Source organism: Gordionus sp. m RMFG-2023, chromosome 2 (genome assembly GCF_954871325.1).
Source record: "Gordionus sp. m RMFG-2023 chromosome 2, tfGorSpeb1-WG-v2, whole genome shotgun sequence".
Classification (NCBI taxonomy): Eukaryota; Metazoa; Nematomorpha; class Gordioida; order Chordodea; family Parachordodidae; genus Gordionus; species Gordionus sp. m RMFG-2023.
Window position 1 is genome coordinate 43077430 of NC_088776.1, and position 16217 is coordinate 43093646.

Genomic DNA, 16217 nt, shown 5'->3' on the forward strand with positions numbered 1-16217 from the left:
TTTTAAAAAAATAATAGCAGATTCATGTTTAACTTTTTAAGGAGATTCAGAAAATGGTATTAATAATAAAAAAATTTAAAAAAATATTTTTTCCTAAAAAATTTTTTTTTGGCTAAACTACGCGTCCCTACGCGTCCCCGGTCAAAATACAGTTTTTTTTAAAAAATCAAAACGGATTCATATTTAGCTCATTAAAAGAATACAGAATATGTAAATATTATATATTAAACTATTTTATAACTTAGTGATTTTTTCAAAAAACACTTTTTTTTTCAAAAACACTACGCGTCCCCGGTCAAAAAACCGTTTTTTTTTAAAAATAAAAGCAGATTCATGTTTAGCTTTTTAAGGAGATTCAGAAAATGGTATTAATAAAAAAAAATTTTTCGAAAAATTTTTTTTTTGGCTAAACTACGCGTCTCCGGCTAAAATACAGTTTTTTTAAAAAAATCAAAACGGATTCATATTTAGCTCATTGAAAGAATACAGAATATGTAAATATTATATTTTAAACTATTTTATAACTTAGTGATTTTTTCAAAAAACACTTTTTTCGAAAACACTACGCGTCCCCGGCAGGGTTGCCAGGTCAAAATTTTCAAATTGTGGGAGAAATTAGGTATTTTGTGGGAGAAATATAAAAATTGTGGGAGAAATTGCTAAAAAAATTTTTTTGTCCGGCCTGCGGCCGGGATTGACTTAGTTATCCGCTTATTATTTTTTATAAATATAAAATCTAATCTAAAATAAAATAGGTAATTATTTTTCAAAATAAAATAGCAAACTATTTAAAATAAAATAGCTAACTTTTTCCAAAATAAAATAGCCAACTATTTTTCAAAATAAAATAGCCAACTATTTTTCAAAATAAAATAGCCAACTATTTTTCAAAATAAAAGAGCCAACTATTTTTCAAAATAAAATTTCCAACTCTTTTTCAAAATAAAATAGGTAACTCTTTAAAATAAAATAGCCAACTATTTTTCAAAATAAAATAGTTAACTATTTTTAAAATAAAATATCCAACTCTTTTTCAAAATAAAATAGGTAACTCTTTAAAATAAAATAGCCAACTTTTTCCAAAATAAAATACGCAACTATTTTTCAAAATAGGTAATTACTGTACGACACAAAATTTCTTAGAGTACTATCTTTATTATTAAAATAACATATTGATTTATTATAATATATTAATTTTGTTTAAAAATAATAACCAACGATCTTTTTTAATTACAAAAGAATGTAAACAAGATAAAATTTTATAAAAAAATTGGAATTTTACAATGTAAAAAAATAAATGTATAAATAAGATTTTATAAAAAAACAAACAATTTTAAATTTACAATGTAAAAAATATTTATAATCAGTGCGGGGAAGTTGTTCTACAGTATTTAGTAAATACAATGGGGGAAGGGAATATGATATTTTGAGGTATCAAAAATCTTCAAAGCATAAATCAGTACAGGGCATTCTATAAACATCTATTGCAAAACAAAAATATTCTTCAAAAATTAGAATTAATATAGATGCAACTACAGTTGCGGAAATGGTAAATACCTATCATGCAGTACAACATTCAGAGAGTTACTCAACATCTCAATGTTGGTAGAATCTTTCCCCATAATATTTAACGACTAATATAAATGAAAAGTATACTTTGTAGAACACAAAATGAGCAAGGCTATCAACAATGTTTTAGGATATAAATCCAGAAGGTCAATTCTTGACGATTTGAAAGATGTGCAAACATATGCAATTATAACAGATGCATCTAATAAGGAGATATCAAAACATTTCCCTTGATCCTCCCCTATTTCAACAAAATTAATGTCATTTCAATAAAACTATTAAAAAAATTTTCTCCAGATATGAAATATCCAAAGACATAGCTAACCATATATAATGGTAAATATGGCAGATTTGGCATTACCAATGAATTGCATGGCAGCTTTCTGATCTGATAATTCCTCAGTGAATTTGGCAAAAACCATAGTGTATTTACAGAATTGAGTCAGCATAATGTTGGTTGACAGGTTCCTCCTAATACGCGCCATCGTAGAATTTTAAAATTTTACAAACCTTTAAAAAATAAATAGATTATAAAAGCTGTCCTATTTGAAAAAAAATTTCAAATATAAATGGCAGAAGTTAATTTAGGAATTTTACATATAGGAAATCTACTATATGCTGTTAATATGCAGTTGCAATCAGAAGAATATAATTTAATAAAGGCTCACTAAATTATGCTGCAGAAATACCAAAGTAATCCACTTCTAAAAGTTCTATTCTTCTATGAAAATGTTGAGTGGAGCACTGCAATTATAGAATCTAGAAATTTAAAATATATTTATAATAATTATACATAGATAAAATATAATTACAAATTCCGAAATATATTTTATAAAAAATATTTATATCACATTTTATAAATCTTTAGTTAATAACTATCTCAAAGAAATATAGTACATACTCGGAAAAAAAAAATATATATATTAAAACATAAATGTTTAATTATAACGAAAAAAAAAATTTTTTTTTGTGGTTAAAATCTAAATATAGTTGCGATGCAAAATATATATAAAATTAACAATGACTATATTTGATAAACTAGGAGGGAAATGGGAGTGTTTCGAAGAAACATTTGTAGTTCCCCTTTAGGATTTCAAATTGGACTTTTTGTTTAAGAGATAGGGACTCGTTTTTGACCCATGTCCTTAACGAAATTCTTCTACCCAATTGATTTAAGAACTTTAGGGATTGGGGACCGGGGTTTCCAAGGACGCTAAAAATTAGGGGAATAAATATAAAAGAGTTAGGGAGGAATCTATATTTATTAAACTTATTAGTTTCTTGTAGTTCCAAGGGGTCGGTATTTCCGTTAGCCGGAAAGGAGGTAACACAAGAGACGTCCCAGACAAGTCTTTTGCCGCCGTGCCTAGACGTTAAAGACATGCCGTCAGGGCGCTTACCGTCAGCATTTAGGAGACCCAATGCTCCAAGCTATTGGGGAAACCGGCCGAAATCAAGGCTTTGCCGATTAACCTATTAAGGTTGTCGTGCCTCAGGAAACGGCCACTGACTTCCTCGTCTGTGAGTAACGTTTCCTTTTTACCACTCGGAATCGCGTCTAGCCATTCATATCCGTTAGAGTTTTTTTTTGCGTTTCTGAGCAGTTGAAGGTTAGTTAGCTCAGGATACATACAAAGTTTTTTAAACGAGCATTGAAGCATAGGGACCAGATACTATTCTAACTTCAAATTTTGAAAATGTCGAATGGATTGGATTGGATGGAGAATTTAAAATTAGCGGAAAGATAAAATAAAAGAACTAGACATATTTTTCGAATAAATATTTAAAATTTATTTTAAAAATATAAAAATAATCAAATACTGTTTCTCAAAATTATTATTTATATGTTAAAAACATTAAAATGCTAAAAAAAAATTTGTGGGAGAAATTAAAAAATTGTGGGAGATTTTTGTGGGAGATTGTGGGAGATTTCGAATTGTGGGAGTTTTGTGGGAGTGAGATGTATGTGGGTAAACTAAAAAATTGTGGGAGACTCCCACTGATGGGGGGAGGCATGGCAACCCTGGTCCCCGGTCAAAAAACCGTTTTTTTTTAAAAATAAAAGCAGATTCATGTTTAGCTTTTCAAGGAGATTCAGAATAATTTTGGTAGTTGAGAATTCAAATAAAATATTTAAAAAAGCCAATGTCTAGCCCATATTTAAAATTAAAAAATTTTCAAGGATATCTATTTTAAATTTTACCCAAGTTGATTTCTATCATAAATGTAAATTATGATATTTCTAATACCCTTACATTGCAACATTTTTACCTCTTTTTCTCCTAAATATTAATATTTTTATGAAATATATTAATAAAGCATATTTAGTATCGTATACACCTAACTAATTAGTAATTACCCATCAACCTCGTCATTCTGATTAAATTAAATTAATTTTATAGATTGATGAATTAGAAAATATTATAATTATTAATTTATTTTTCATTTATGTTAGTAATAAGTTTTTTAAAATAACTTTCTAATCTTACATTAATAGTTAAAATTTATCATTTTATATGTTTTGTATATGGGAGACTGGGGTTAGGACCCCGGGCTTGGCAAACCACTTAATCTCATTTCAAAATTAAATATCCTAATATAGTTTTTATTAGTTTACATCTATAGACAAAAAATCTTTTGAAATATTTAATTTATTAAAGATTTTATTTAAGAAATAAAATTTTGATGAAATTTTCAAAAAATTTTTACATGACAAAATTTTAATTTTTATTAAAATATATAATCATTTATATCTAAATTAAATTTTATAGTTAATTTTAAACACTCTTCTATAATTTGGAAAAGTTCAATGTGTATTTATTATATCTAGATAATATTTCAATCATAATTTGTCAATAATAAAATACCATTTATATTACATATTATTATATACAATCGTAATAGGTAAAAAAATGTAAATATTCGTTTGTTGTAAAATAATGTGGGTGTTTCAATCACGGTAGTCTTTATAGAATGTTGTTTCCGACGTATCACGATTTAGTTTTCCAATTTCAATCATTGACCAAACTATAATATGATGTTGTTTTCATCTTCGATATCTATTTATAGTTTATATAATAATATAATATATTTATTTTTATATGCCTTTTTACCTTCAATAATTATAGTCAAAAATTTCAAATTATAGGACTTTAATAATTGGTAATATTTAAACTTAAAAATAACTATTTATATTGTTATTACAAAAAAATAATTGGATGCATTGTTCTAACTGTACAAACTTTCTCTAATATTAGCTAAACAATATTACATTATTTATACTATATTAATGATTTGTCCCGCTATTGCTTTTGATCTTATATTTAATATATTTTATAGTTATAATATTATGGTTTTAGCCATAAAAATATAAAAATTAATTTTAATATTTTTATGGCTAAAACCATAATATTATAACTATAAAATATATTAATATAGTATAAATAATGTAATATTGTTTAGCTAATATTAGAGAAAGTTTGTACAGTTAGAACAATGCATCCAATTATTTTTTTGTAATAACAATATAAATAGTTATTTTTAAGTTTAAATATTACCAATTATTAAAGTCCTATAATTTGAAATTTTTGACTATAATTATTGAAGGTAAAAAGGCATATAAAAATAAATATATTATATTATTATATAAACTATAAATAGATATCGAAGATGAAAACAACATCATATTATAGTTTGGTCAATGATTGAAATTGGAAAACTAAATCGTGATACGTCGGAAACAACATTCTATAAAGACTACCGTGATTGAAACACCCACATTATTTTACAACAAACGAATATTTACATTTTTTTACCTATTACGATTGTATATAATAATATGTAATATAAATGGTATTTTATTATTGACAAATTATGATTGAAATATTATCTAGATATAATAAATACACATTGAACTTTTCCAAATTATAGAAGAGTGTTTAAAATTAACTATAAAATTTAATTTAGATATAAATGATTATATATTTTAATAAAAATTAAAATTTTGTCATGTAAAAATTTTTTGAAAATTTCATCAAAATTTTATTTCTTAAATAAAATCTTTAATAAATTAAATATTTCAAAAGATTTTTTGTCTATAGATGTAAACTAATAAAAACTATATTAGGATATTTAATTTTGAAATGAGATTAAGTGGTTTGCCAAGCCCGGGGTCCTAACCCCAGTCTCCCATATACAAAACATATAAAATGATAAATTTTAACTATTAATGTAAGATTAGAAAGTTATTTTAAAAAACTTATTACTAACATAAATGAAAAATAAATTAATAATTATAATATTTTCTAATTCATCAATCATCAGATTTAGAACCCTCAACTTTGTTTGATTTTTTAGCTTTTTAACACATTGATTTAATATGATATATATCTATCTATCTATAAATGTAATCAAGAAATGAACGTTTTCGTATTTTTTTTCTATCAACTGATATTTTTTTAACGTTAATTTCACTTTCCTATCTCCTAATGTTAAAATTTTTTTTTTCTATCAACTTTCCTATCATCTTAATGTTAAATAAATCGAGAGCTATTATTATCACGCTAATGTTAAAAATTTTTTTTTTAAATTTTTTATGGCAACACGAGATTCGAACTCGCAACTTATCGTTCGGAAGGCATACATTCTAACCATTGAGCCCCCCCGTCAATTTTATATTTTGATATATTTGTATATATATATATTAAAAAAATTTTTTATAAAATTAATTTAATTTAATCAGAATGACGAGGTTGATGGGTAATTACTAATTAGTTAGGTGTATACGATACTAAATATGCTTTATTAATATATTTCATAAAAATATTAATATTTAGGAGAAAAAGAGGTAAAAATGTTGCAATGTAAGGGTATTAGAAATATCATAATTTACATTTATGATAGAAATCAACTTGGGTAAAATTTAAAATAGATATCCTTGAAAATTTTTTAATTTTAAATATGGGCTAGACATTGGCTTTTTTAAATATTTTATTTGAATTCTCAACTACCAAAATTATTCTGAATCTCCTTGAAAAGCTAAACATGAATCTGCTTTTATTTTTTAAAAAAAACGGTTTTTTGACCGGGGACGCGTAGTGTTTTCGAAAAAAGTGTTTTTTGAAAAAATCACTAAGTTATAAAATAGTTTAAAATATAATATTTACATATTCTGTATTCTTTCAATGAGCTAAATATGAATCCGTTTTGATTTTTTTAAAAAAACTGTATTTTGGCCGGGGACGCGTAGTTTAGCCAAAAAAAAAATTTTTCGAAAAATTTTTTTTTTTAAATTTTTTTATTAATACCATTTTCTGAATCTCCTTAAAAAGCTAAACATGAATCTGCTTTTATTTTTTTAAAAAAACGGTTTTTTGACCGGGGACGCGTAGTGTTTTTGAAAAAAAAAGTGTTTTTTGAAAAAATCACTAAGTTATAAAATAGTTTAATATATAATATTTACATATTCTGTATTCTTTTAATGAGCTAAATATGAATCCGTTTTGATTTTTTTAAAAAAACTGTATTTTGACCGGGGACGCGTAGTTTAGCCAAAAAAAAATTTTTTTGGAAAAAATTTTTTTAAAAATTTTTTTTTATTAATACCATTTTCTGAATCTCCTTAAAAAGCTAAACATGAATCTGCTTTTATTTTAAAAAAAAAACGGTTTTTTGACCGGGGACGCGTAGTGTTTTTGAAAAAAAAAACTGTTTTTTGAAAAAATCACTAAGTTATAAAATAGTTTAATATATAATATTTACATATTCTGTATTCTTTTAATGAGCTAAATATGAATCCGTTTTGATTTTTTTAAAAAAACTGTATTTTGACCGGGGACGCGTAGGGACGCGTAGTTTAGCCAAAAAAAAATTTTTTAGGAAAAAATTTTTTTTTAAATTTTTTTATTATTAATACCATTTTCTGAATCTCCTTAAAAAGTTAAACATGAATCTGCTATTATTTTTTTAAAAAAAAGGTTTTTTGACCGGGGACGCGTAGTGTTTTTGAAAAAAAAAGTGTTTTTTGAAAAAATCACTAAGTTATAAAATAGTTTAAAATATAATATTTACATATTCTGTATTCTTTTAATAAGCTAAATATGAATCCGTTTTGATTTTTTAAAAAAAACTGTATTTTGACCGGGGACGCGTAGGGACGCGTAGTTTATTTTTTAAAAAAATATATTTTTGTAAATTTTATAGTTACCGTATTTTTTTTAAATTAAAAAAAACATTTTCTAACTCATCTTATAAAGCTTAATAAGATTTCCTATTAATATTAATAAAAATAAATCGTTTTGACCGGGGACGCGTAGGGACGCGTAGTTTTTGGGGACGCGTATTTTAGTCATTCCCTATTTTTTTAATAAAAGACCAGCATAATTTAGGTTGCGATATATTTACTGATAAAAATCACTCTCTTAAATGAAGAAGTCTGAAAGAAAACCGAAGAAACTGATGAAACATTCTTAAAGAAAGACAAGCATGATGAAACATTCTTAAAGAAAGACAAGCATAATTTATGGATACTGATAAATGAACTAACTTTTATGAAATTGACTGAAAAACTGCTAAAAAGAAATATACAAAAATAATTTCTGGTACTACCACGGAAACCAACAAAGAAACCAATTTCAAGGTAAAAAGGGATAATGTATAAATCTATAACCATTTAGCACATAAATTACAACTTATAGAAATTAATGTCAAAAAGTTTAAGGAATTAAGAGAATTACAACTTATAGAAATTAATGTCAAAAGTTTAAGGAATTAAGAGAATCATTAATTTAGAAGGGACCTAGATTTATTAAGTAATTATGTAAACTAAAACGTGTTTAAACCAAAAATTCAAATTAAGAGAAACAAAAATAATTAACTACTTCTGTATTAATAATATCAGACAAAATCTGAGTATTTATATAACCAGACAAAAACTGATATATCATGTATATAAATGTGGAGAAATTGGCCTAATAAATGTGGGACATCGGATATTTAGTTCCAATACTAACTTTCAAACGTAAGAGTTTCTATTTGAGAGGGGATATCAATTAAATTAGTATCTATTTAAGAGGGGATATAATATAATCCTCAAAAATAAAGTTACTGATAACTTTATATTATATGAATTAACAGTGTTTAAGTTTATGGTGCTAATATGTGTAAAAGGATAAATTAAAGTTTATGGTGCTGAAATTTCAAATGTATCAAAAATATACATAGGCCAAGAAAGAAGGACCACCCACAGACTAAAAAATTAAAATATAAGAGAATCATTTAATTTGGAAGGGACCTAGATTAATCTGTAAACTAATTACGTTTAAACCAAAAATTCAAATTAAGAGAAACAAACAAAAAAAAATATTTAACTACTTCTGTATTAATAGTACCAGACAAAACTGAGCTTAACTACTTCTATAATAATAATACCAGGCAAATCTGAGTATTTAAGTATTCTGAGTGTTTATATTACTAGACAAAACTGATATATCATGTAATAAATGTGAAGAAAATGGTCCTATAAAATACCCAAATTTAGCTAATATTAAGCCAAAGTATTAATAAATATTGGATATTGGATATTAAGTTCCAATACCAACTTTCAAAAACATAATAAACAGTAAGTGTTTCTATTAAAGAGGGGATATAAATTTACACAAATAAAGTTACTGATAACTTTAAAAAAACAATATGAATTAAAAGTATTTAAGTTTATAGTACTAATATGAATTAAAAAGATAAATTAAAGTTTATGATGCAACAATATAGATTAAAAGTATTTAAGTTTATGGTGCTAATATGAATTAAAAGGATAAATTAAAGTTTATGGTGCAACCCACAGACTAAAAATTAAAAATAAATATACCTGAAATCAAAGGAAAAAAATCACAGAGTTGTAGTCATCCATGTCCATAATGCAGAAAGTCAAAATTGAAAAATTCCACTTCGTAATACTTGTTGGAACTCATAAAAATGCATTTTCTTTGATAATTGTTTTTCCCCTTTAAAGTTGAACTTTATTTTAATAAGTCAGAAAATTTTTTCAAAATAATAATAAAAATAAGAACTTACTTAATAAAGTAACACAGAAAATTTGACAGTTAACTGAGCGCATAATTCATAAATCAGCATGCATAAATAAAGCAAATAGATAATTTTTAATAATAAATATACAAAATTTATTTATATTTAAAAAAATCTCAGCAATCTTCACGGTAAGGTAATTCCAAAATTTATATTCATTTATTAAAATAAGCTTCATCAAAAGGAATAGATTAGGCCAGGCTTGTTAATCGATCCTTTTAAAAAGATCGAATCCTGATCACGATCTTTTGGGAAAAATAGGATCGAAATCCAGGATCGACGTTTTTTTAATAAAAGGATCGCGATCATGATCATGATCCTTTTCTTATTTAAATTTCTGATCGATGCAAAATTAACTAATATAAAAATTAATTAAATATGGTATAAATTTATTGTAATTGAATAATATAATATAAGTATAACAATTAGAATATATTTATTTATAATTAGACATGTGCGCCGATAGCATTATCGGCGGCGGCGTTTCTTTTTTTTAAAACGATCGGCTGGCGGCGGCGATTCGATTTAGACGCCACCACAAAATCGGCGGCGGCGCGGCGGCGTTATGTATTTCTCTAACTTGAAAATTTTAATTAAAGTTATAAATTCATTGGAAACATTTTTAAAATAAAATTTATGCTTTATTATGTTTATAACTATAATTTAATGATTTTATTAAATTATAATTATCATGTATAAAAATTATTTTATTTAGATTTATAGGACAGAGTGAGCCCAGCTATGAAAAATATACACTCGCCGGGTGTGCTCGTAGCTGAAATGCACAGGACCTTTCTAACTGATATTGAAAGTTTTAGAAGATCCAATTATCTCTAAATTATAAGGCGAAAATAATAAATAACACTCTTTTTCCAGACTAGTTAAATAGTCTTGTTGTTCCAGATTATTGTTATGAATAGATAAATGTATCGTAGCCGACTTAAGATAATCGAATTCTGAAGCAACTTCCGTCGTTTCATATTCAATTAATTTGTTCGTATAAACAGCGAGATTAGCGTGTTGACATCGGAATAATATTTTTTTCCTTTAAATATTCATTTACTATGTTTAAAGATTGAAAACGAGGATTTAAAAGTGTTCCTAACACCTAAGTAAAAAAAACTAATTTATGTATTTTAAAATACTACCTGAAGATCGGTTACTGGAAATCTATGATCATATTTAATAAGCATATTTTATTTAAGGGATGCTATGGGAGGACTATCACATAGATTAAATGATACCCGTTACTGGTTAACGGTGCATATATGCACCACCTCCTATATACCTTATTTTAACATAGTAGTTTTTATTTTAAAAAATAATAAAAAAGATTTTTATATAGTTCAGACATTGTACTTCAAAACTGGAAAAGAAAAATATAAAAAAAATATTTTTTTATGTTCCTAAGAAACCCTCAAACTTTGCGAATTTATGAGGTCTAAAATGCAAAATTTTCTAAGTGATCTCACAAGCATATTATAAAATTATTTCGATGAAAACTAGTGTGTATATATTCTTTATAGATATATCATTTATCAATCATTTTTGAATTTTTAAATAATTAAAATTGGTAACCACATAAAGTTGACTGGTGCATATATGCACCGTTAACCATTAAGCAATATAAATTATTTTAAAAAATTCAAACAAATGAAATTTAACATAATGAATTATAATTTTTTTATATTATACTTAAAACCACTACCGTCATTAAGGGTGGGGGAAAAAGGGGTGGGTGGCTCGAGCCCCCTAAGAATTTTTTTTTAAAAATTTTATACCCAAAAAAGACCTTTTAAAAATAATTAAAAAATTTTTTTTAGCCCCCTGAGATTAAATCGAATAAAATATTGTTCCTATTATAATTTTTAATCCCGATCAAATTATATGAAATTATTAGGTTCATAAATATTCAAAAGTTTAAAATTATTTTTAGCCTCTTCCTTTCTGAAGATTTTATTTTATTTTATTTATATAAAATATTATGCACCTGTTTTGTCAATTCAATCAAAATTATCAAAATAATAGATGACTAATAAAAAAATCAAGATTCTACGAAAAGATATTTAATTTTTAATAAATTTTTTTAATGAAACGTTTTCTAACAATTGAACAAGCGCTTGCTCAACTTTTTGAAGAGGAACCAATTGAAGAAAGAGATATGGTTATAATTCCGCCAAACCCCTCTGCAGTTAGTGATGAAGAAGATTTCGATAAAAATGACGTAACAAATGTCGGAGTTTTGCCTTCAGATACAGCTGGAGAATTGGAGATTCATAATTCAGTTGATGACGACCTTTCAGAACCATATTCTACAAGAAGCTATTCTCGAATTTATCACAATTTAAAATGGAGAAAAACGGATGCAATATATTCTTCAAGCCCTTTCAATGGAGAAAAGGAAGATGTAATAAAACTTGAAAATGATTTACATGGTAAAAGTCCATCAGATATATTTTCTTTATTTTCGACGAAGACTTATATTCCCTAATTGTAGAACAAAGTAATATTTATGCTAAACAAATGAATAGACCTAACATATGCATAACCATCCAAGATATTCAGAGATTTATTGGAATTCTATTATTTACTGGATATCATTCTCTCCCACAAGAAAGAATGTACTGGTCTAATGATAGCGATATTTCTATTCCAATAATCTGGGATACAATGACCCAATTACAATTTCGAAACTTGAAATATAATATCCATTTGGCAGACAATACAAAAATAGATATACATGATAGATTTTATAAAGTTAGGCCTTACATTATTAATATATTGAATAATAAATTTCAGCAATTCGGAATTTTCAAACATCATTTATCAATAGATGAACAGATGATACCATATCGAGGAAGACATTCTTGCAAAATGTTCATAAATAGAAAACCAATTAGATTCGGATACAAGTCTTGGATATTTGCTTCTTCCGACGGTTACGTATTCTCATTTGATATATATCAAGGAAAAAGCGAAAATAAATATGAATTAGATGGAAATGTAATCATAAAATTATTAAAGGCATTGCAAAAACCAAATTATCATAAAATATATTTTGATAATTTCTTTTCATCATTTAAACTCTTGTCATACTTAAAACAAATGGGATATTTTCCAACTGGAACTGTGAAGGACAATAGAATAGAGCATTGCCCAGTTGAATCTATAAAGGTTGTAGCAAAAAAAAGAAAGAGGATAATATGATTATAGGTTTGAAAAATTATACGAAATATTTGTAGTTCGTTGGAATGATAATTTGGTGGTGACCGTTGCATAGACATGCCACACGATCTCTTTGCTTTCTAATGTTTCAAGGTATTCTAAGAAAATATCTTCTAAAATAAAAATTCCTCAGCCAAATATGGTAACTGCTTATAACAAACACATGGGTGGAGTTGATCTATGAGCATTAATCAATATAATTTGAAAAAATTGAGCATTTTTATCCACTAGAAAAATCTTGACCATTAATGGGTTTCACTACGAAATAATAAAGGTAAATTTATAGTAACTCCTTTTTGGACTGATAGAAATTCAACAGTTTTTGAAGGTTTTAAGAAAATTTAAAAGTTCATGCCCAAGTCCCAATCGGAGTTAAATAAATTAAGATCCGGTTTATCCATTCTATTTAATAGAATATTTATAGGATTTTTGTTATTGCCACTCACACTTTCCAGCAATATTATAATATTATGCCAAAGTGTAGGCACATTTAATTTTAAGGTTTTATGTTTTTTCTTGATTTCACTATCATCATCAAACCTCAAATGATCTTCATAAAAAGGATCATTATCATCCAAATCTATACTCTCCGATGTAAATGATATTGATTCGAAACATTTCCCATTTTCGATATCGTTTATATTTTCAAAATCCGCTGTTTTGAATCTTAAGGGAACTATAATTTCTCTCACTTTTTTAATGAGATTTTCTATTTTTTTAACATTTTTTATTCCATCGACTGTCACTAGATTATGTAATCCATCCCCAAATATAAATGATGGTCATATTCTCCTAGACAAACACTTTTCTTTACATTGGGTCCTGCATCCGTAACAAGGGATCCAAACCGAACCTGAACCGTTAAACCGCTAAAAACCGGTATTTTTTCAAACCTGAACCGAACCTAAACCGCTAAAAAATTTCTAGCCGAACCTGAACCGAACCGCTAAAATGCCTCTGAACCGGTTCGAACCTCGTGATTTTATGCTGCTAAAATAATGTGTAAGTTCTAGTATATTGCAAAATATTTTAATTATATTCGAATTGTTTTAAAGATTTTTATCAATCACATTTGATTGATAAGTGTCAGTCATAATTTTTATGAACTTTAGTATATTGCCATTATACAATATTTTTTAAATTTTTTAAGCTTTTAAATTATAATGCCTAGAGCAAAATTAAACCCCATATACAATTATTTTACTTATAATATTATTAATGACACATCAAAATGTAATATTGCTGATTGTTAAATAAATATGAAAGGTAATCATGGCGCAAATTTGGAGCGTCACATAAAAAGAAACCACCCTATAGAATTCAATAAAATTAAAATATAACAACAACAAATTCCTAATAAAATAAAAAGGTTTAAGATGCCATCAAACCAACAGACATAGAAGAAGTATTTAAAGAACAAACTACTATATCAGTGAAGCTAAATAAAAAAAATAATAATTGATGCTTGTACTGAGCTGGTAACTTTTAATGGTAGACCATTCACATTAATCGATGATAGTGGCTTTAGAAAAATTCTGGATCCTATATTAGAAGGTTTAGGTAATATTAAAATTAATTCCCAAAATATTCAATCGAATGTTGCAGAATTAGCCTTAGATATTCGGCAAAATATAATCAAAGGAATAAATGGTAAATTATTATCTCTAAAAATTGACTTTGTTCTCGGCTAGACAGGTCCATTATTTGGATTAATCTTCAGTACATTCAAAAAGCAAAAATTCTGAGAACACTGGCAATGAAAGAAATTTTTGAACGGCCCACTGCAGAAAATTTAAAACTCCTTTTAATAAAAGTATTAAATGATTATGAAATAAAAACATCACAACCGTACACTATAACAACGGACAATAAGGCAAATCTAATTAAGATGGTAAAATTATTTAGGGAGGATAGTGATGATGACAATCAATTGCCTGAAAATGATGAAGAAGAACAAATACAAAATATAGATAATTATGATATTTATACTAGTTTCACAAATGTACCTGATGAATTAGCAAGCAATCTTAATGATTCTCAATATGATATTATAAATATAAGATGTGCTTCTCATACCTTACAACTTGTGGTAGCTCATGCATTAAAAAATTACTCCATTTCTAATATTATTATCAAAGCTCGTACTGCCTGCAAGAAGCTAAGGACAAAATCGATATCAATCATACTAAAAAAATTAAACTTAAAAAGACGTATATTGGATTGTCACAGATGGTTATCAACCTATGACATGCTAGAGAGATTGAATGAATTAAAAGATATTTGTGAGGAGTTATCAGTATCATATAGTGAACTTTGTTTTGCAAACTCTGGAATGGGAAGCAATTATAGGGTTGGTAAATATACTAAAACCAATGAAAGTAGCTACCAAGAACTTACAACTTGAGCAGCTAACTTTAGGGGATTTTTATGGCATATGGCTGAAAGCTAAATTAGAAATTTCCATTTTTACTTCACCCTTTGCTGGTTCAATAATTGATGCTATGAATTTTAGAGAGAAGCAACTTTTAAACAACAATGCCTTTTTGTCATGCACATATCTAGATTTAAGGTATGTTTTAAAAATATTATATCTTATATAAATTTAATCAATAATTTTATTTATTTTAATTAATAATTTTATTTCACTTTATATATTTTTCTATCTATACATAAATATAATAAGATTTTTTTAATGATATTTTTAATTTTTATTATATAGATATCAAGTGCTTTTGACTGAAGAAGAAAAAACCAAAGCTAGAGAGCATATTATTAAAATATGGCATAACATGGAATCGAACTTTGTTATAAAAGTGGAGGATTTTAGTGAAGGTGAATCAACACCGGTTAATGGATCTTCATCTGAAGAGGACTTAGTAGAAAGTCTTCTTAAAAAAAAGATGTGAACAAACAAAATCTCTTACAAAAATCGGAGAATATTAAAAATATTTTAGTTAATTTTTCTAAAGAACCTAGGTTAAATAAAAATATGAATATTTTAGACTATTGGAGAAATCAGAGTAATCGATACCCTGAATTATATAAATTGTCTGATATCACTGGCAGTGCCAGCTACCCAAGTTAGTGTAGAAAGATGTTTTTCTACAATTAAATTTATACTATCCCCTTATAGATGTAATTTGAGTGTGATAAATCTTGAAAATATATTAATTGTACGGCTTAATAAATTTTTTTTAAATAAATAAAGTTATAAATATTGTTCATATTATAAAATTAATCATTGATATCTATTTGTTATATTTATAAATTAAATATTATTTTATATTATGCAATTAATAAAAATGAAGGTTTTATGTAAGTGTTTTTTTATTTTAATGATA